This window comes from Mesoplodon bidens, assembly GCF_964165515.1.
Source record: "Mesoplodon bidens genome assembly, chromosome: 5".
In the NCBI taxonomy this organism is placed as follows: Eukaryota; Metazoa; Chordata; class Mammalia; order Artiodactyla; family Ziphiidae; genus Mesoplodon; species Mesoplodon bidens.
This window is the reverse complement of record NC_138161.1, coordinates 57,789,666-57,812,308: the sequence shown is the minus strand read 5'-3', so window position 1 is coordinate 57,812,308 and position 22,643 is coordinate 57,789,666. Positions and strand designations below refer to the sequence as shown.

At 36.6% G+C, this 22,643-nt stretch overlaps 1 protein-coding gene across 1 annotated transcript in view; it reads left to right on the top strand.

Annotated features, from left to right (window-relative positions):
• Positions 1 to 22,395, top strand: part of LOC308618329 (uncharacterized protein) — a 465,534-nt gene extending 443,139 nt beyond the window's left edge. Inside the window, exon 5 of the mRNA XM_081236021.1 lies at positions 21,935 to 22,395. The gene's annotated coding sequence lies outside the window, so the exon portion shown is untranslated. The remainder of the gene's footprint in view (positions 1 to 21,934) is intronic.
• Positions 22,396 to 22,643: the final 248 nt, after the last annotated feature.

Genomic DNA, 22,643 nt, shown 5'->3' with positions numbered 1-22,643 from the left:
ATGGTATGAAGATGGTAAAGTGATGGTATGACCTTTGGAAGACTCAATTTCAGTGCTATTAGGTATACCTTGCAAGTTTACTCTAAATCGATGGCTAATGTATGATACTCTCCCCCATATAGACAGGATTCACAGGATTAGGAATCAAGATGTGTAATGGAAGGAGCACCACTCACTATTCCCCTAACTGATCCCCAAGCAAAATTTTTGTTTCTTTTTCCCATGGCCTTATTCTCTGCTGGTCTAGCAGTGTTCATTTCAAAGAGAGGAATGCTCCTACAAGGAGACACAATGATTCCATTGTACTGGAAATTAAGACTGCCACCTGGTCACTTTGAGCTCTTCATGTCTCTGAACCAATAGGCAAAGAAGGGAATTACTATGCTTGCTGGGATAATTGATCCTGAGTACCAAGGGAAAACTGGGCTGCTACTACAAAATTGTGGTAAGGAGGAGTATGTCTGATATACAGCAGAACCCTTCGGGGGTCTTTTAGTACTACCATGACCTGTGATTAAATTAGTTGGAAACAACAACCCAATTCAGACAGGACTGCTAGTGACCCAGACCCTTCAGGAAGGAAGGTTTTGGTCACCCCAACAGGCAAAAAACCATAACCAACTCTGACGCTTGTTGAGGGCAAAGGGAATATGGAATGGATAGTGGAAGAATGTAGTTATAAATATAACCTCTGACTATGCATTCAGTCATAGAAATGAGAAATGATATTATGAATATTATTTATTTTGTTATGAACACGCTTGTATGTGTGTGCATATACAGTATACACAGTCGTCAAACTACTTATTCAATCTACATGTTCTTCCTACTTCGTCCAACTAAGTGACTCTACTTTCCATGGCATAGAATTTCTTTCATACACGGTTTTTAAAGTAAATGACCAGCTAACTTTTTAAAAGTTGGTTTGTTTGAGGGAGGGAGTAAACTTTAAAAAATATACCATATAGTATTTAGAAAAAAATCTAATTTTCTGCACTCCAACTACTGCTTCCTATGTGTATATGTGTTATATCTATCAGCTCATGGACTGTGAAGGACCTTGCTGAAAACTGAGACTCTTGGAGACAATTACTTCTAGATTTTTAAAATCATGGTTGAGGGATAGGCAAAAGACTTACATGTCTTTGCTGAGAATCTTAGATTTTCACAATTTAGGGGGTGATTTTAAACTTCATTAAACTTGACAGAAGGGATTTTAACATCACGCCAGAGTCTGCCCATTTTAAGCTGAGTATCTGGGGTTGAATCACAGCCAGGGTACTAGGGAGTTGGGAGTTGGCACCAGGGCATGGGTGAATATTGCTGCCTCTTGGATCCTGCAGGGCAGGGGTTCCCTGTCTACACCACCTGAGGGGCCCCTTCCATGGCAAGCTGTGATGAAAACCAAAGAAGCAAGCTGCTGTAGATGCTATGCTCTGTGTAAGAGGTACAAAAATTCCCCACCATCATGTTTCCTTTATGTAGTATTTTAAAATGTAATTAAGTTCATGAGGCAGCATGCATAATCCCTTAGCAAGAACTACTATGGGAATTTACACTTGACCTGTGGGGCTGCTCCTGATATGCCGGAAATACTTCCTTGAAAAAGAGTTCTCTTTTCTATTACCCCCCTTGATTTAGATAAATCATCAAGCACTGCGACATCATGGTTTGCAGGACTGAAATGATTGTGCTTTTTAATTCTGACCAATCAAAATCACTTGGGCTCAGTCTGTGAACATGGGCTTACAAATCTACTATTGTATTCATGCCTTTCTTTGTGGAGGGTTTCTGTGATTTGGGGCACCTAAAAATGTGTTTTAGTTATTCAGTAGAAAATCTCTGGGCTTCCTAGTGATTGGAGAAGCTGACATGTTATTTTACAAGTGACAATCCTCAGGTTAAGTATGTAAATAATGAGTCTACCTTTGTGACTCACTTCTAATTCTAGTCCTCTTTTTTTAGCACTTCAAAATATGGCATATCCCACTAGTCCAATAGTACTATGACATCTGTTATCAGATTTTGAAAGGATTGCCATAGGCAAGACTTTTTTTCTTTTCCTGAATATATTTTTCTTATGTGGCTTTTCCTAATGGTAACATGAGCTATTATCTCTAGAAGCCTGTACTGCTCCCAAATGAATGTGACCTTTCTATAAGCCCTTAAGAAAACCTGAATAAAAACATTTTGTCTTTGCACCTTGCTGTTCTTTTTCCTTCTAAAAATACACAGAAGCTGAGAACTTTCATGCAACACCCACTGTGTGCAATTCCTGTTCCAGACTATGTAAAAGCAGAGAGGCAGAGAGGTTGAATGGGTCCTGGGGTATTTAACATTTGAATTCCCAGGAAAATTTTTTGATGCCCGCTGACTACGTATAACTTCTGTTTTGGTACTAGTGTAAGTCTATAACCCTTCCTTCAGAATCTAATGATCAGTCTTCACTTATTTTTTCATTTGCTAATATTCACTGAATACTCCATGGCACATGCTAGCAAGGCACTAATGATGGCTGAGAGTCATCTCTGTACTCAGGCACATGATTTAGAGAAAATATCTCTGTAAGTGGCCAGATCGTGTCTCTTTAACCGGAGGAACTATCCTATCTTTCCCCATTTTTCATCTCTCATGTCTTCAGTTATAACATTGAGATCATATGTTTCATCTAGCCCATGGTGACTAAGGAATTTTTTGTGTCATTCTTAACAACCTTTGTCTATAAATACGAAGTACATAATGAAAGGTGCTATATAAACAATAAGCTCTTATGATGGTTTTTCACACATGATAAGCCTGAAATTAATGTTGTCTATTTTGTCTTGAGAGTCTCCCAGTCACGCAGTCATAAACTATTTGTAATAGTAACTAGAAGGACTAGTTATAGAAAATACAGATAATGGTGGTTTTGTGCCCACACAATGTAAAAATAGTGGTGTGAGAGGAAAAGTATGTGAGAAAAAACAGCATGAGAAAGTGTTCTCAGAAGGATGAGCTTATTGGAGTCCTTTATATGAAATTCCACTGGGAAGCGTGTTAAGTTCTATGAATGATTTACCTATATTTACTCAATTTCACAATATATGAATTTTTTTTACTTCAAATTTCATTTGATTAGTAACATTAGGTAGATTTATTGCATCTCATCTATGGTCTTTAAATTTGTTTTTTTTTACAATAACCTTGACAGGTAGGTTTAGTATTTCCATTTTCCATTTGAGGAAACCAAGACTCAGAAAGATTTTTGCATAAGATGGCACAGCCCTTATTTAATACAGCTGGCTCAGACCCTCTTGCTACTATACTGCATTAATTGGTTGGGGTCAAAAATTAATTTTGACTTGTAGCATTATTTTTAGTACACATTAGCACAGTTTTGGGCATAACATTTTTATGGTTCCATATTTCATTAAAGTTCCATATAAAGTTTCAATTCTTTGCCAGCAAGGTTTAGCTCAGAATATAGGGCTTAATAAGTGGCTTTGGTTGTTATTGTTGCTTGCTGCTAATTCATGGTGATGAATGGCTGGAGATTCTTTTTTTTATAAATTTATTTATTTATTAAAAAAATTTTTTTGGCCGTGTTGGGTCTTTGTTGCTGTGCACGGGCTTCCTCTAGTTGTGGTGAGCAGGGGCTACTCTTCCTTCTGGTGCGCGGGCTTCTTATTGCGATGGCTTCTCTTGTTGTGGAGCATGCGCTCCAGGCAGGAGAGCTTCAGTAGTTGCGGCACACGGGCTCAGTAGTTGTGGCTCGCGGGCTCTAGAGCGCAGGCTCAGTAGTTGTGGCACACAGGCTTAGTTGCTCCGCAGCATGTGGGATCTTCCTGGACCAGGGCTCGAACCCGTGTCCCCTGCATTGGCAGGCAGATTCTTAACCACTGCGCCATCAGAGAAGCCCCAATGAATGGTTGGAGAGTCTTTATGTCCAATTTTTTTTTTTTTTTTTTTCGGTACGCAGGCCTCTCACTGTTGTGGCCTCTCCCATTGCGGAGCACAGGCTCCAGACGCGCAGGCTCAGCGGCCATGGCTCACAGGCCTAGCCACTCCGCAGCATGTGGGATCTTCCCAGACCAGGGCACGAACCCATGTCCCCTGCATCGGCAGGCGGACTCTCAACCACTGCGCCACCAGGGAAGCCCTATGTCCAATGTTTGATGTATTTACACCATGTTTTTTTAACCCTGTATTCGGTGGGTTAGCCGTGCTTTAAGAATAAACACAATAGACGTGTGTGTGTGTGTGTGTGTGTGTGTGTGTGAATTTTTAAGGGACTTACTAATGAAGTTACTGGCAATGAGAAAACCCTAAAATGGTAAACTTGCAATGAGTCAAGCCTTTGAGCCTAAACCGAGAGCAAATAAAGACATAGAATCCAGCTTCTAAGATGGCACCAGAAGTCTTACTAGACCAGGTACAGGTACTTTTCTACCTTCTTTTTTATATCACTTATGAGAGAATTGGGGGTGGTATTCCTATTGAAAATAGTCAAGAGAAATGGAGTTGAAATTTGTTGTATCCTTTTCTCATAACTAAATGTCTTTCATGCTCTGGTGATGAGAATGGCTGCAGATTTTAGGCTATCTAGTATGGTCTATTTTTCAAATGTACTTGGTGAAGGTTTATGAAAAATAAAGAGATCATAGAGTAACTCAGGCTCCTTGTGGCAAGGGCTTCTCCAACCATAGGTATTACACAACACCACAACTCTACATGTGCCTCTTAAGTCCCTAAGCATGTAGCCATTTCCTTTCTCCTTTCTCTGTGTTCATCTATGTTAGTGAAACACATTTGCTATAGAAAATTTAACTCAATCCATACAATTAAACTAACATCAATTGGGTTTTCATGGTTATATATCAAGCCTCTGGTAAAGGAAAAATCAAATGCTCAGAAATAATCCAAATTAAAGTGGGAAAATAAAGTTTACAAGAAAATTACAGATTTTAATCTCTAGGAAGGTATAGGCTGATGGTAAAGACAGTGACTCATACTGGTTATTTTTCATTGGTTGTCATTAGTTTCCAAACTAAAACAGCTGCAATTTAAAGAAGTTTTTTCTTTGTGCCTCAACAAGCAGCATGGTTATGCCTGCAAAAAAAAAAAAGACTGTATTTGTTTTGGCTCAAGTGTATTTAATTAGATAACAGGAATCATAGGCAATGTTGTGACTAAATAGGGAAACTGAAAACCTGTAGTACTGAATCACACATGAAGCTTCACTGGCAGAGAGATAATTTGAAATAAGTTGACTCCAATTTAGAATCAATCAACAAAAACTCATTAAATGTTTATTACGTGATTAGCGTAAATCATCTGAATGGGATATTTCTAAGTCTGCTTGACCACTAATCATAACTTTTAAACTGTGTGAGGTCCAGGTGCAACACAACAAGCAGACAGAAAAGACAATCCTTATACCTAAGTAAACACTCTGATGTAAGAGGTCTGCTTGCATGATCTACCCAGAGAGACTTGATGACTATTATCAAAAATGTTCAACAGCCTAGACATCAGAACTTATTTCTATGTCTTTACAATTTAACTCAAGACTTGCAGATAAGACAGGATTTATTGAAAATTGTTGGAAAGAAAACTACTTACATTGTTGTAAAACAGCAAACATATGTGTAACTCTAATTCAGTCATGTATGCATATAAATTTTGATATAAACATCTATCCCTGATTATTTGTTCTTTTATTCATTAAATATCTATTGAGCATCTATTATGTACGAGGTATTTTTCTGAGTACTAGGGATTCAGTAAACAAGACAGGGAAATAACTTTACCCTGTCAAACTTACATTTTATAGGACATACAGATAACAAACAATAAGCACAGTAAATAAATGCATTACATAGTATGTTAGCTGGTATATGTATAGCATGATAGTGACATTTAGGTCTACTGTAAAGGGAAATAGGCATTTTCAGGCTTGGATGTGTGTATCACCATCACTTGTGTTTTGGTCAGGGCTGGGAAGATTAATACTGACCATTGGTTGTGGCAACACTATTAAAGTTATTGCCTTTTGGGGAGATGGTACAGACCTGGATGGGACACTTTAGAATAAGTGGATAAATGGGATAATTACATTTACTAAATCAGCACAGTTAAAGCTGAATATTTATAGAACAACATAGTGATAAAGACCAAAGATTTTAGACTCAAGATGACCATGGTTCAAATTCTGCCTTCGTAATTTTGTAACTGACTTTGGCCAGTTATTTTCTCTCTCTATGCCTTTGTTCCCTCATCTATAAAGTTGGACTTATTACTTCTTCTTCAGAGAAGTGCTATAATGATTTAATAAAATAATGCAGGTAAAATATTTAGCATCATGATAGATACATAAAACCTATTTGATGAATAGCAGACATCATCATTTTGTGTCTAAACACTCAAGGAATGCCAGAAATGGAAACCATTTGAGAGAAGACCTAATTCAATCTAATCATTTTGTAGGGGGAGGAAACTGAGGGCCAGATAAGTGAAATGAGTTGACCAATACCACAAAGTTAATCACAGAGGTAGATCTAGTTTCTACCAATTACCAAACTCCAGAACAATATGGCCGTACCTGGACATACTTGGATATATCTGAAGCATCCAAAGTATCATATACATATTCTAGTTCCTTCTCTACACCTAAGGAAAAGAGTAAGGGTAGTCACAGTTTGAGTACACATGGCCTTCAATAGCTCAACATCCAGTTTCTGAGTATTATTCCAAACTTAATTCCTACTCTTTAAGTTAATTATTGCCAAGTTATGAACTTAGATTTATTCTGTGGTCATCTGAACTACTGAAGAGATTTTCTGTGCTATAATTTGATTAAAATGGGAATATAAATATACCTTTAATATCTGAAGTCATAAACATACTACATTTTAAAAATAAATTACTTTCAGAAATGTGAAGTGTTGATTTAATGTACTTATATTTACTCCAATGACATAGTAAATTAAAGCAACGATTCCTAAGTCTGCCAAATACAATAATTTAACAGAAGAATGCCAATTCCAATGGTCATAGAACTTTATAATTTTTTCTAGTCAGGGGAACTGAAGTCAGAGTGACATGAATGATGGGGAAAACATGCCATGGGAATAGAAAAGAGAAGCCAAAAAAAAAGTGGAAAAGCAAAAGGTCTGTGTTCCCCAGGATTCTTAGGTATTCTAGTCCTACAGACAAATTTGAGCAAAGGCAGCATAGATCCCCAACTCACTAAAAACAATGATGAATTGTGATTACTGTGACATCTTTACCTGTTGATTCCAAACAAGGACATTTTGGGCTTTTCTTTCCTGACTTCTGTTGCTTTCTTGGATTAGTTAGGACTTCCGGTAACAAAGTTGAATAGAAGTAATGACAGTAGGCATTTCTGTCTTTTTCTCACCTAATGATCATGCTTCTAAATTTTCACTATTAAATTTGATGCCTCCCACAGTTTTGTTTTGTTTTGTTTTTTTTCTTAACACAGGAATTATTTTCTCAGTCTGGAAGCCAGAAGTCCAAAATCAAGGTGTGGCAGGGCCACACTTCCTCCAAAGCCTTGAGAGAAGTTCTTTTCCTTGCTTCTTCTAGCTCCTGGTGACTCCAGGCATTCCTTAGCTTGTGACAGCATCACTCCAATCTCTGCCTCCCTGGTAACACTGCCTCTTCCTCTTCTCTCTATCAAATACCCCCTGTGTATCTCTTATAAGGACACTTGTCATTGGATTTAGCATCCACTGGATAATCCAGGATAATCTTTTCATTTCAAAATCCTTAATTTAATTATATCTGAAAAGACCCTTTTTAAAAAAAAAAAATAGCAAGCTAACAGTCACTGGTTCCAGGAATTAAGATGTAGACACATTTTTGGGTGGCCAATTTTGTTTAGGTTATTTTTAAAAATTTCCTTTTGTGTTCAGTCCAGTGAGATTTAATGAATGTAAGCAAAGGAGGCACTAGAGCAAAAGTGCTATAAACATCTGTCAGAGTCAGACGGACCTGGGTCTGAATTGCAGCTTCAACACCTTCTAGCTGTATGGCATTAGGCAACTAATTTCAACTCTCTGAATATCAGATGCCTCATCGGTAAAATGCACATGATAATTTCTATCTCATAGGATTATTGTAAAAATTAAGTGAGATAATAGGAAGTTCTTGGTACCATGTCTAGAAAACAAATACGGTCAGTAAAACACATGTCTAGCAGTATTGTAGTGCTTAAACATGGTAGTATTAATAATTGAATTTGTGTTGAAGTATTCAAAATAGCTTTGTAAATAATTTGAGTATATGCTACTGATATGACATAATTATTTGTATCTTCCCACACTTAATATTTTAAAATGTATGTATACTTTTATTGCACTAAAATAGACATAATGTAAAACTTACCAACCAATTCAACCATTTTTAAGCATACAGTTATGCAATCCCATAGATTTTTTTTAAAATTTATTTATTTTATTTATTTTTATTTCTTTGGCTGCGTTGGGTCTTCATTGCTGTGCGCGGCCTTTCTCTCGTTGTAGCAAGCAGGGCTACTCTTCATTGTGGTGCATGGGCTTCTCACTGCAGTGGCTTCTCTTGTTGCAGAGCACGGGCTCTAGGCGCGCAGACTTCAGTAGTTGCAGCACGCGGGCTCAGTAGTTGTGGCTCACGGGCTCTAGAGCACAGGCTCAGTAGTTGTGGCGCATGGGCTTAGTTGCTCCATGGCATGATGGATCTTCCCAGACCAGGGATTGAACCTGTGTCCCCTGCATTGGCAGGCAGATTCTTAACCACTGTGCTGTGAGGGAAGCCACTCCCCGACATAGGTTTTTAATAGCTATTCTCTATTCCCTTCTATTCTGATTTTGCTACATTTTTTTAAAAATTAGGAATTTGTTATTATCAAATGACTTTTCTTCATCTATTGAGATAGTTATACAATTATTCTTTTATATTCCATTAAAGCAACATATTTTTAATTATATTTTCAAATTGGAATGGCCATGCATTTCTAGGATAGCTCAGTATTTTCATGGGGAAATTTATCCAGCATACAAATATACACAGTTGCCAAATAGAGAAAAAATTTAGACTAAAAGTGTAGATTAAAAAGAGGAGCAAATTTTAACAACACATATGATAGGAAGAAAGAAAAACATAAACTACGTCTCTAAATCATTTGGAAATTTCTTATGTAAGCATACTGTTTTGTTAAATTTCAGTGAAAAGAGTGTGAGTGCATATCATTTCTTACAAGTTTTGCAGTTCTCAAAATAAAACCTCTATAATCACCTGGATTCATTCTACAAATATTTTACCATCAAGATACATTCGCAGACTTAATAAAAACATCCTTTTGCTTACTGTTATCATTATTATCCCTCAATATGCCTGTTCCACCCACGAACCCATGGTATTTGTATAGAAGCTGAGATAGTTTCCAGCTGGTGTTTCTTCCATCTTGGTTGATGTTTGAGGTCTTTCTCATACTGCTAATCTGCAGGTATGTACAAGATGATGCTGAGTTATCTTAGCAGGGAAATGAGATCAGTTATCTTACAGCACACAAAAGGAGAGAAAGATGTCTTTCAGTTACATTTTGCCTAAAAATGCACAACCATAATTTATTCCAAGGGAGATAGCCATTCAAGTATGAGCCTGACTCTACTATTACACTCTCAGCAAGAACAGACAAAATCTAGTCCTAGGGTCTTAGCTGGCCACTGGGTGCCATGAAAAACAGACTCTAAATCATTACAAATTCATAGAAACTTTAAAATACTAATTGGAGCTTCCAAGAATATTCGAGGAAGAGAAAGAAACCTGCTGGTGAGTGCAGACAAGGGCCAAATTTTACTCTTTTCCTTAAGAAAGGTTAAACTGCTACAGAACTATTTGGCTTAAACAACATAACAATAATTTGGGGCTGAGCAAGTGGATGCCTGCAGCTTATTTTTAGTCAAATCATGTCCCTTTGAAACACTAGGGTTGAAATGGAAATGTTGATAGACTATTTACCAGTTAGGCCCTGGTGAGAGCAAGGAAAACAAATGTAATCCATTTTATTAACATGATGAAGTTATCATAATTAAGCAGTTGGTAAAGAAAGAAATCTATCAGGAGATCATATTTCCTGCTTTAATGAAATCTGATGGTCGAATAAATGGGTATCATGGGGTTCCGTCATTGTGTACATTAAAAGAACCCAGCCAGAAAAGTCACTTTTTTGATTCTGGCCAGATCTTTTTAACAAGCAGATTTTTTTTTTTTTAAATCCACTCCTGGCAACTCTCTCAACTTCCTGCTTTATGCAGTCCTTGCTCAGAAATATTTTCCCATTTAAATTAGATCTAGGGGGCAAGCTGATATGTTGTTTCCCTATTGCAAGCCAATTGTATTTTAACTCTCTGTTGCCTTTTCAAAAATACAGCAAATCCTTAGTGGGAACCTATGTTAAAGGAGATAAGATACCCCAAGAAAGGAGTGAGCAGCTCTAAGCCAATTTGTCTGGATTCTGAATATCCAAATTGATGGATTACATTCTAAAATCTGCTGCAGTTAAGGAGATTGCAGCAGCCAAAACATATTCCTTCTTTCATTGCAGCACAACCCAACCAAAAAGCCTTCTGAGGAAAATGAAGAGTCTAATACTCCCCAGTCATTAATCCTGTGCTGAATTCAAAGTATAGCCAAGATAAAGGATTGCTTTATAAAATGTGAGATTAATAGTCTATTAGAATTCCATGTTTTGCAGTAATCTTTCAATATATTTACTTTCTATCATTAAAAGAATGAGGGTTAAAAAACATTTTATTTCTTATAAAAGTATCCCATATTCCTAAGAGCAAAGAATGTGACCCTTTAGAGAGATAATCAATATTAAGATTTAATTTTGACAGTAAAATTATATTCATTTATATATAAGATTATATAAAATGAAACCACATTTATGTTATGCTCAACATTTTTTACTCAATAATGCATGGGAAAATTCTATGTCATCCATTGTTGTTTCAGTTTCCATGAACAACTGATCCAATATTCTAAATAATATAACCACTCCAGTGGGCAAACCTACAGTTTAATACCGCTCTTCAATAATCTATATTAACCCAGCACTTATTGTTAAATCTGTAGGGTTTTTTCCTCTCACTTTATTAATATTGCAATGATTATAACTGCAGCAAAATCTTCACGCATATCCATAGTTATTTTCTTGGGCTATTCCTAGCAATATAATTGTTGTGCTGATGAGTACATATTTAAGGCTTTTGATATGCAATGGCAAACTGTTTCCTGGAGGTGACTAATTCCTGTGTTCACAACTTAATTTGAATTATGTGGCTGAGATGGTTAGTTGTCCTATAGAATCCATTTGTCTCAATGTTTTCTTTAGTAATAGAACCTTCCCCATTGAGTTATAGCTTGGTCTTGGCTACCCAGGTAGGAACTATATTCTCATCCTTCCTTAGAATCAGATTGATCATATGATTTAATTCTGGCAAGTGACATGTACACCAAGTGATATAGGCAACTGCTGGGTCATGTCCCTAAAAGGAAGCCACTTGGCCTCCACACCCTCTTTTCCTCCTCCCAGGGCTCAGCTTAGTTACGGGGAGCCATTGTGGACCAAGCAGACCTGGGAATGATGGAATCACAAGAGAGGAGTATCCCACGTCTCAGAGCCAGTTCGTGGAACAGGACTGCCCTACCTCTCAGACATTTATATGAGAGTGAAATAGACATTCTATCTTGGTGTAAATCAATGTTAAATTAGCCCAACTAGTACCCAAAATAATATAACTACTCCAGTGGACAAACCTAAAATCTTTGGAAATTTGAAGCAGAATGGTAATGAGAAGGGAGAAAGTAATGATCCGTCTCTGAAAGCTACTTATTTTCCTGAAACCACATATTTGTGCCATCAGCTTTACAGTTGTCCTCCAGCAGGACATACTTTATGCCTGTGGCTATAAGTGATACAGTGGTTGCTGAAGTCCAACATGTCAAAAATGAGGATATGAAGAAAATTCACCCTGTGCCTGAGGTTGGTGGGGATTGCTCCTCCACCTCCAGAGTTTCTCTCCTAATATCTCGGTTATGAAGGTTTTTGTTTGATAAAGTTTTGGGACCTAAAGTTGAATTATTCTGGCTACATGTTCTTTAGACTGTTCTATATTCCGGCTCCTGGAACATACCAATGAGACCATCCATAAAATACATGAAATAAGAAAAGCCTCTCATCTATCCCCAATTGTTCTCAAGGAGCCCATCACTCTGGTTTCAGCATGCCTGTCAAAAAGAGCACTGAAAGGAATAAGTGATAATAGATAATGGGCTACACTTAAAATATCCAGGTCATGTGTAATAACAGATCAATTTTAAAAGAAGTTGACTAGAGAGAAATAGCAATTAAAAAACTTAGTGAAAGAAAGGCCCAACACTGGGATGTTTACAAATAATGTTCGGGTACAGATATGGTCTATGAATAGATCCACATACATAGCATTTACTCTCTGTGGGAAGATAAATACCTGATTACTTGGAGCTAGGGAAGGGTCATTATGTTTTAAGGAAAAGTCACTATAATCTTAAGGAAAACAAGTGGCCTGAATTCAGGACAAATATTTGGAAGCATTTAAAATGAATCTATTAGAAGCAATAACAATGTGAAGAAGAGGGAAGAGTTTGTTGAAAATTTTGCAAAATTATTCTTTGACCCATTTTTTAAAGAAAGAAGAAATTTCAATATTTATATATCAATGTGCTGGGCTGTTTGCAAAGAGAGCCACAACAATTTCTCTCATCTTTATTCTGTGCTTTTTTTCAATGTGACTTTGCAATTCCTCCCATGAAGAGGAGGAGACTATTTCCCTTCCCTTTAATACGGGCTGGCCTTGTAACTTGCTTTGGCCAACATTTGGTAGAGTAACATAAGAGGATGGCCAGCTTCTGTTCTTGTCCTCTTAGAAATCAGATACTGTACAAGAAAGCCTGAGGCAGCCTGCTGGAGCTGCCACATGCTCTGGCCAACAGTCCCAGCCAGTTGCCAACAATGTAAGTGAAGCCATCCAGGACCAACCAGTTGACCTGCCAACTGACCGCAACAGCATGGTTGAGTCCAGCTGACACCATGAGGAGCAGAGATGAACTATGCCAGCTGAGCCCTGCCCATGTTGCTAATCCCCAGTATCGTGAGCAAATAAATGGTGGTTGTTTTAAGCCACTAAGTTTTAGGGTGGTAAAATACTCAGAAATAAATAATTAATACAGTTGATAAATTTAAAAATTAATTTGTAATTCTTCTTCTTCTTCTTTTTTTTTTTTTTGTGGTGCGCGGGCCTCTCACTGTTGTGGCCTCTCCCATTGCGGAGCACAGGCTCCAGACGCACAGGCCCAGCGGCCATAGCTCACGGGCCCAGCTGCTCTGTGGCATGTGGGATCTTCCTGGAGCAGGACACGAAGCCGTGTCCTCTGCATCGGCAGGAGGACTCCCAACCACTGCGCCACCAGGGAAGCCCTGTAATTCTTCTTATACCTCTTACCAAACGACTCAGTTAAGGGTATTAATTTACTTGAATGGAGGTGTTTCACTGTTGCTTAGAAAAAAGTCCTCACTTGCTGTATATTGTCACCACCAATTAAATACACTGTTATTGCAGAGGTAGGCTAGTTCCTTGCTGCATAAATTGGGAAGGTTTGACTTCAGCTTATGATAGGTCTTTGCGTGAGTGGCACTGTATACAAGGCAGAGTTATTGGTCACAAAATACCTTTAATAAATGGGTGCAAATATATACCAATGATGGAAAACTTACTCTGTGGATGAATGATGCACATATTTTTAAAAATGTAGTTGAATTTATCTGAAGATAACTGAAGCTTGCTTTGATCTACTGACTGATTAAACTTTTTGTTCAATATAGCACAGTGATCCTTTGGACCTGAAATTGGTTTGGTATGGCTTTTAGATGCATTGATATTTTTACAGGATGATTTATGACTTATGAAGAGATTCATTTGCAATATCAAAGCTTAAATTAGAGTCAATTTGGCTGCTTTCCAATTTGAAACTTGCTATGTACAATGAAAAAGTCTTTAAGGCTGGAAAATCATTGAACAAAATAACTGTGATCTAAGGGGCTAATCAGATCATCTCTTTTATATTAATTTTCTATTTGTTCTTTTTTGACATTCTTTTTTCTCACTTTTATTTTTACTTAATTTTAGATTTACATAATAATTGCAAAAATAGTACTAATATTTCTTGTGTGACCTTCCCTAGATTTCCTGTATTATTAATATTTTACCTACATTTTTATCCACTTCTATTTATATATGATAGACATAGATAGATAGATAGACAGACGATAGATAAATAGAATATCTTACTGAGCTAGTTCAAAGTAAGTTGCAGGTATAGTATGCCCTTTCTTCATAAATACTTCAATGTTCATTTTCTAAAAACAGGGCAATTCTTTTCATAATTGCAATAGTTACATAGATTAGGAAATCGCTCTCTTTTGCTTTATTCCAAATTCATTTTTTTCAAATAGTATATCTCTTCTTCTAGGAGTACTTGTCTGTTTCTCATTTTAAATTCAGAATTCATACAGACCTCAGAATTCATCAAAGCATAAACTACTCTATTTGAAGCAATTTATTTTAGCATTTTAGATTAAATTACAGCTTCATCAGAAAATTAAATAATAACTTAAAGGATAAATTAATTACTTTATTTACAAAACTAATTAATTATAATGGCATAAATTTTTTGAAAGCTTGCTACGTTTGTGGCACCTTGCAGGTATTTTATATATCTTTATTATTTAATCAGAATAGTAAGTAATATATAACCAGTACCATTTTTAAGCACTATATTAAACACATTACAAGAATTATCAAATCTAATAATAAAATGGAAAATACTTATGAACCTTTCCTTCTATTTCACGGTTCAGGAGTAAGTGCTTTACATATAACACTCATTTAATCCTTTTAACATTATGATGGGGATACTGTTATCATTCCTATTTTACAGATGAGGAAGCTCAGACTACAGGGAAATTAAGTCCTTAATGGGAATTATCATGTCTATTTGAAGGAGGGGAAAATGTGAAATTTGAATAAGTTGTTACTTACCTGTATTAGTTTCCTAGGGTTGCTGTGACAAATGACCAAAAACTGGGTGGCTTAAAACAGAAAATTTATTCTCTCACAGTTCTGAAGGCTGGAAGTCTGAAATCAAGGTGTCTGCAGACCCATGCTGAATACTCTAGGGGAGAATCTATTTAATGCCTTTCTCTTAAGTGGCCGGTGTTGCTGGCAATCCTTGGTATTCCTTGGCTTGTAGACACATCACTCCAATCTCTGCCTCCATCATCACCTGGCATTACTCTCTCTGTGTGTCTGTCTCTGTGTCTCTTTTTATAAGGACATCAGTCATATTGCATTAGGGACCACCCTAGTAACTTCATCTTAATTACTTCTTCAGAGAGCCTGTTTTCAAAAAAGGTCACATTCAGATGTACCTGAAGTTATGGCTTCAACATAATATTTTGGGAGGGGGGGACACATTTTGACCTACAACATTACCAAGGACATTTAGCTCGTTAATGGAAGTGCAAGTATTTGAACACAGACTTATCTGACTCCAAAGCCCACGTTTTTAACCATTCTGTTCCATGCATCATACAAGACTTGAGTCACCTTCAGTTCTACTAGTTAACTAAATTATTATTATTATTATTTATTTTTTTTTGCGGTACGCAGGCCTCTCACTGTTGTGGCCTCTCCCGTTGTGGAGTAGGCTCCAAACGCAAAGGCTCAGCGGCCATGGCTCATGGGCTCAGCCGCTCCACGGCATGTGGGATCTTCCCGGACTGGGGCACGAACCCGTGTCCCCTGCATCGGCAGATGGACTCTCAACCACTGAGCTACCAGGGAAGCCCTAGTTAACTAAATTATTAATGACCATGGCAATGATCAAAACAAAATAATCTATTTTTAATAATAAATACATAATTTAGATACTACTGGAAAAACACACAGATAACTGTTTCAAAAAGTGAATACTTGAATTTTAACTCTTTTGAATTATAAATATAATATTTATTTTTTAAGAAATTAAATGACTTTTTTACATAAAAACTTCAGTTGTTTCTGCTGCTACAAACACAAACATCCCATTCTTTTTTTTTTTTTCAGGATTTTCCATCACAATTTTATTGTTAATATTTCCTTCAAATAAAGAGCAAAGATTTCCCTGCAGGAACAATTTGAAACAATACTGAGATATGATAGAACAAATATGCATAAAGTATCAAACATCCCATTCTTAAGGAAAATTTTGTATCAAAAATCTTTGCTTGTCTCTGCTTATTAAAATATTTTTATGTCCTTGAATAAAATTGTGTCATTTTATTTATATAAGGTTTGTACTTTCTTTTAAATTTTATTTTATTAAAAACCCTAGTTTTATTACTTTAAATTTAATATTTTCTTATATCTTTCTAATATTTATATAGATGTAAAATTTGTTTTTTAGTGTATCTTTTAACAATATCTTACAACTAGTTATTATCATATAGAAAATATCTTCAGTCTTTATTTTGTACTTGTGTATCTGTGCTCACCTAGTAATATATCTAATAATTGTAAGCACAATTAATATTGCTCTATAACACAAAAATATTAATACTATTGGCTTAATCAATTTCTCTAATTTAGGACATTACATTTATTTTTATAGATCCTTAAACATCTGTACTATAGAGGAGAACTTTAATCTTAACAGTTAAATCTACAGTTCACCTTATTTTAGCTTAATCACATACACTATAGCCATCCATGTATATAGTAAGAGCATTCCAGCTGGTTCCTTCTATGTTTTCTTCTAGTGTAATACATTCTACATACCAAGTACATACCAAGGACAGCATAACCCTGGTAAAGCTCAAATGTGGTCAAGTCACTCTCTTACTCAACATCATTCTGTGGTTTACCATTGACGTAAAAAATACTGTCTGTGAACTGCTTTCAACAAAGGAATAACCAACCAAACAAAACCAAAGCAAAATATTACTTAGAAGTAAGAAACAGGCAAGAAGACTGTTTTGAGTTATATGAAAACAGGGTGAAAATGACTCAAGCACCATGAATTCAAGGCATTAATTCAAATATGAATAATTAATCACTTATTTTACTAATTTTATCTTTATTTTGGTAGAATTTTTGCATCTATTTTAACAACTGAAATTGGTCTTTAATTGTCTTTTCTTACCCTGGGCCAATTTTCCTTTTAAAATTTATATTAGTTTAGATAGATAGATAGATAGATAAAATAGAAATATAGATATTTTATCTAATTTATTACCTTGCTTAGTCTTGCTAGACATTTATCCATTTTATAGTTTTTTTCCAAAGAACCAACTTTTAATTTTGATAATTTTTGTTGGGTTCTGTTTCCTGTTCCCTATGCTTAAGCTATCCTCTAGATTTCTCATTCAGCTTCCATGATACTGTTGGCAATAATCTTAGTTATTGCTTTAAAACCAAGATTTAAGTATCACCATTATTATTATTATTATATTTTATAGTCACACATTTTATGCCCGTCACTTTCATCTGTGTGACCTTGGGCAACTTTCTTATAGTCTCTAAGCCTACAGCTCTTCATCTTAAGATAGATAACTCTAGTACTTATAGAGTGGCTATGACAATTAAAATAATAATCAGTGCTGACACTGATAAAAGTTTCTCATATAATGGTGATGATGATGATGAAGTTGATAATTATGTTAACCATATGATATTGTGTCTATTTAAACTTTTTTTTTTTTTAATTATTATTTATTTATTTTATTTTTATCTATTTATGGCTGTGTTGGGTCTTCATTTCTGTGCGAGGGCTTTCTCTAGTTGTGGCAAGTGGGGGCCACTCCTCATCGCGGTGCGCAGGCCTCTCACTATTGCGGCCTCTCTCGTTGCGGAGCACAGGCTCCAGACGCGCAGGCTCAGTAATTGTGGCTCACGGGGCCAGCCGCTCCGTGGCATGTGGGATCTTCCCAGACCAGGACTCGAACCCGTGTGCCCTGCATTGGCAGGCGGACTCTCAACCACTGCGCCACCAGGGAAGCCCCTAAACTTTTTTTTTTTGATGTGGAACATTTTTAAAGTCTTTATTGAATTTGTTACAATATTACTTCTCTTTTATGTTTTGGTTCTTTGGCCTTGAGGCATGTGGAATCTTAGTTCCCTGACCAGGGATCAAACCCGCATCTCCTGCATTGGAAGGCGAAGTCCCAACCACTGGACCACCAGGGAAGTCCCTATTGTGCCTATTTAAATCAGACACAACATTTTGGATCTTTTTCTTGTTGTGTTATCTGAACTTGTATTTCAATGCTCCATTCTATGTGATTTCCATGAATATTTACTTATAAGAACTTATGAGGAAAATAAGATCTTATCTACAGATAAATTTATTTTATTTAATTTAAATGTTCTGCATGGACTATTTTAGGCAATTCTTCACATGTGCTTCCAAATAAATTTTAATGTCTTATAGTTTACATACTTATAGTTTATCTTGGGACTAATGAGGTAATGTCTAAAAAGAACTGTGAATTCTTTGGAGGACATACAAGGTCAGAGTCCAAGTTGTGTCAGCAGTTATGCTTGTGTTTATAAACTAGAAAAATGTCTTTTCTACCTCATAGGGTGTGAGTTGCCAAGAACTCATTACTGTTATTTGAAGAGTTATTGTTATGAGGAAAGAAGAGTGGACAAAGACACAGGGACTGATGGAAAGAGGGAAATACTGGGACCTAATTAGAAAGAGTGGAAGCAGAAAATACCGAAGTAAAGCAGATTTGAAGAAACAGAACAATGAGATAGGGTCATCTTAGTTAGTAGCTATGTATGGCATGGTGTTCATCACTCTCTTCAAAACGCTTTCCTTCCTTTGATTTCAAGAGAAAACATTTGCCTGGTTGTATTCCTTTCATCTCTGCCTATGTTATCTTAGTTCTATTGCTGGCTCTCCCTCATCTCCCTGACCTCCAAATGTAAGAGTGTTCCAGCACTCAGTCATTGACCCTCTTTTCCATCTACATATCCTCCTTTAATGATCTCATATAGACTCATGGCTTTAAATATCATCTATATGCTAATAATTCCCAAATGTATTTCTCCAGCTTGGACCTCTCCCCTGGAATCTAGACTTGTATATTAACTGCCTATTTGACATCTCTACTTGAATGTCTAAGATATATCTCAAATTTAACATGTCAAAAACTGAGCTTTGAATAACTTCACCCCACCCTGGCCCTGGTCTTTTGAAAACCTCCTTTCATAATCTTTGACATCTCAGTGGCCAACCATTTTCCCCCTTTTTCTCAGGCTCCAAGTCTCTAGTCATTCCTGGTCCCTCTGTTTTCCATCACACTCCATGTCCAATCCAACAATAAATGGTGTCAACTTTATCTTCAAGATAGATTCAGAATCTGAGCACTGCTCACCACTACCAGTTCCACCTCCATGAGTTATAATTGCTTCCTAACGGGACTCCCTGTTTCTATCCTTGCCTTTGCTATAAGCCTTCAAATAGTGTGTTTGACAGAATCCAGATTTGGTAGGGCATTTCTGGCTATATGTCATTTGGTATCTTATAATGCATCTCTAGCATGGCTAGTATCACACCAGGAACTATTATTTAAAAGATGTTTAAGTCTTTGCAGATGGTATAGCCTTACTCTAGAACCCCAGGGGACTTCATTATAATTTTCTCACTAAGCTTTACATAAACCTTACATAGCATCTTTTCTTATCATAGATACACTTAAGACCATAGGGTCTGTCAGATTAAATGATCCAAACATTAGGGCCTCTTACACCAAAATCTGGAAATCTAGACCTGCTACAAAGCCTTTTCCTGCTCTGTGTGTTTCTGAAATTTTGCAGCTTTTCATATCACTCTGCATAATGGCTAAGACTCTCCAGATATGACCCACCAGACATGGAACTTCCTCCTTTGTGGTAGGAGGTATGAGATGCATTAATTGGTCTTTATTTTGGAAGGTATTTCTTGGAATGCCACAAACCACTTGATCCCTAAAAATTTTATTAATCATAATAAAATTATCTTAATTTTTTATAGTTTATATCTCACCCCCTGAAGTTCATGGGCCTTCCCAAGGACTCCAATATACTTGCTATTTATTGTTTATCTTGTCTGATTAGTATAATGCCATCAATATAGTGGACCAATGAGATGTTCTTCTGGATGCAGAACCAACATCCAATATCCAACACTGCAAAATCTACCTCTATCTATTTCCTCCTGAATTCTGCCATTAAATATATTCTAAGTCCTATAGTTTTTTTCATGGTATTATCTCTTTCCTCTCTCAGGAAGCCTAGGACATCTCTGGACTTGTTACATGGTGATTTGATCTACTTGTTGGTCTAAAGGTCAGGAAGGAAAATTAAGGAAGTTCTTGAGAGGGCAAGAGTTATCTTGTGGGGACAGCCAAATGTTTTCTGGAAAGGGTGAAACATTGACCTTAACCAGAAAGAGTAATTCACCTTGTCAGGCTCACAGGATTCACTGGATTTAGGGAGCCAAGATTTTCAAGTGCATCAATCCCAGATGTCCTCATCATGTTTTATAGTTGCATAGCTACCTTGTACTATAAATTCACCCACTACCATCGATAGGGTCCTTATTACCAGGAGAGTAGATAATCTAGCTCTAAAATCTAATTGTAGCTTCTTTCTTCTCAAATCTCTCCAGAAAGCAGACTCTGAGATGGAGAATAGCTTGCAGGAATTTTCATTAGTAAGTGCACTAAGGATCAATACTTTTAGGGTAAAGGCAAGAAAGAAGTTCTGGTAACTTGTGAATGTGGGTTATAGCACAGCCAAAATACAACTTTAGCTCACTTTGCAAGGAAATCTGAAGCTGGAATGACCTTTTACGGTTGTCCTGAGGTGAGGCAAGAGGGCTGGGTATTTGCAACCCCAATTTAGTCACAGGTTTTTTGGGTGATGGGGCAGCATGATCTTGGACAATGTATATCTCTTTTATTAGAGGCAATTTTCAAAGAGGTTGATAGCTGGGAACAGTGCATGACAGATCCTTACCAACCTCCCAAGTTTGGAATCAATATTGTAGAGATTTCTCCTCTACCAAACCTAATTTTTGGCTAATCTGGAAATTTTACTAGGTCAAATGAGTCTCTATTTGGGAAAGTACCAACAGTGTTTAAGACAAATAAAAGTCATAGACTTACTTGTGGTTGGAAATGATTGAGAAATCATCTAGTAAAATTCTTGAGTAGAACCTTGAACCTTATTGGTAGCATGTTCCTCACATCTCAGGACATGTGCACTGTTGGAATACTGATTTCCAGTTTCAGTAGTCTGATCATTTTGAAAAAATTTCCCTTCTTGTTGAGCAGACTCTGCCTTCCTGTCACTTTTACATTTTCCCCTACTTCTGACATGAAGAATCATACACATAGATCAAATTCTAATGAAAGTGCTTCAGATGTACAAAGCTGACTCTTAAATTGTGCACACACACCCCCATCCCCTCACTCCAACTACTGTTATGTGGTCTAGTTTTAATGCCATCATAGTCTGGTTACTATCTTCTGACTTCATTCCAGCTTGTCAATTTTATCTAAGTGTAACTTTCAGGACTGAATACAGTGCTCCAAGGTATGACTCGCATAGGGAAAAGGAACTCCTATTTTTTAAGACATTATATTTCTATTCTGTTAAGACAGCTTCATATTTTATTAGCTTTTTTGGCAGCTACAAGGTACATTTTACACAAGCTTGAAAACTACTATATCATTGTTATAATTAAAATACAAAAAACAATGTTCTATTTAATTAATTGATATGGACTTTCCTATTATTTTTTCCCTTTTTTCACCTTCCAGAAAATTATGACAGTGAGATCTCATTCTACACCATTTTTGAGAGAGAAGTAGTACAAATAGAAATGAAAAAGAGAACTTCCCTGGTGGCACAGTGGTTAAGAATCTGCCTGCCAATGCAAGAGACATGAGTTCGATCCCTGGTCTAGGAAGACCCCACATGTCGCAGAGCAACTAAGCCCATGTGCCACAACTACAGAAGCCAGCGAGCCTAAAGCCCATGAGCCACAACTACTGAGCCTGCACACCACAACTACTGAAGCCCATGCACCTAGAGTCCGGGCTCTGCAACAAGAGAAGCCACCGCAATGAGAAGCCCACGCACCAAAACAAAGAGTAGCCCCCCCTCGCTGCAACTAGAGAAAGCCTGTGCACAGCAACAAAGACTCAATTCAGCAAAAAGAAAAAGAAAAAGAAATGAAAAAGCAAACTTAAATAGAAGTAAAAATGAAGAGGTGAGAACATACCCCCAAGTGATGAGAAAAATAATCTGTGAAGAACCCAGTTCCTACACTGGGTAAAAACCTTGTATTTTATTTTTTAATATTCATTCTCTGAGGAAGGAATATTATCAAAGATCAGAGAAGAGGAAATGAAAAAAGAAAGTCAGCATCATAAACTTTAGTTATATGAATAGTTTTTCAGCTAACAAAGTTATGCAATTATGATTAGAAATTTTATAATGTTTTTAAACCTCTGCATTACAAGGTTA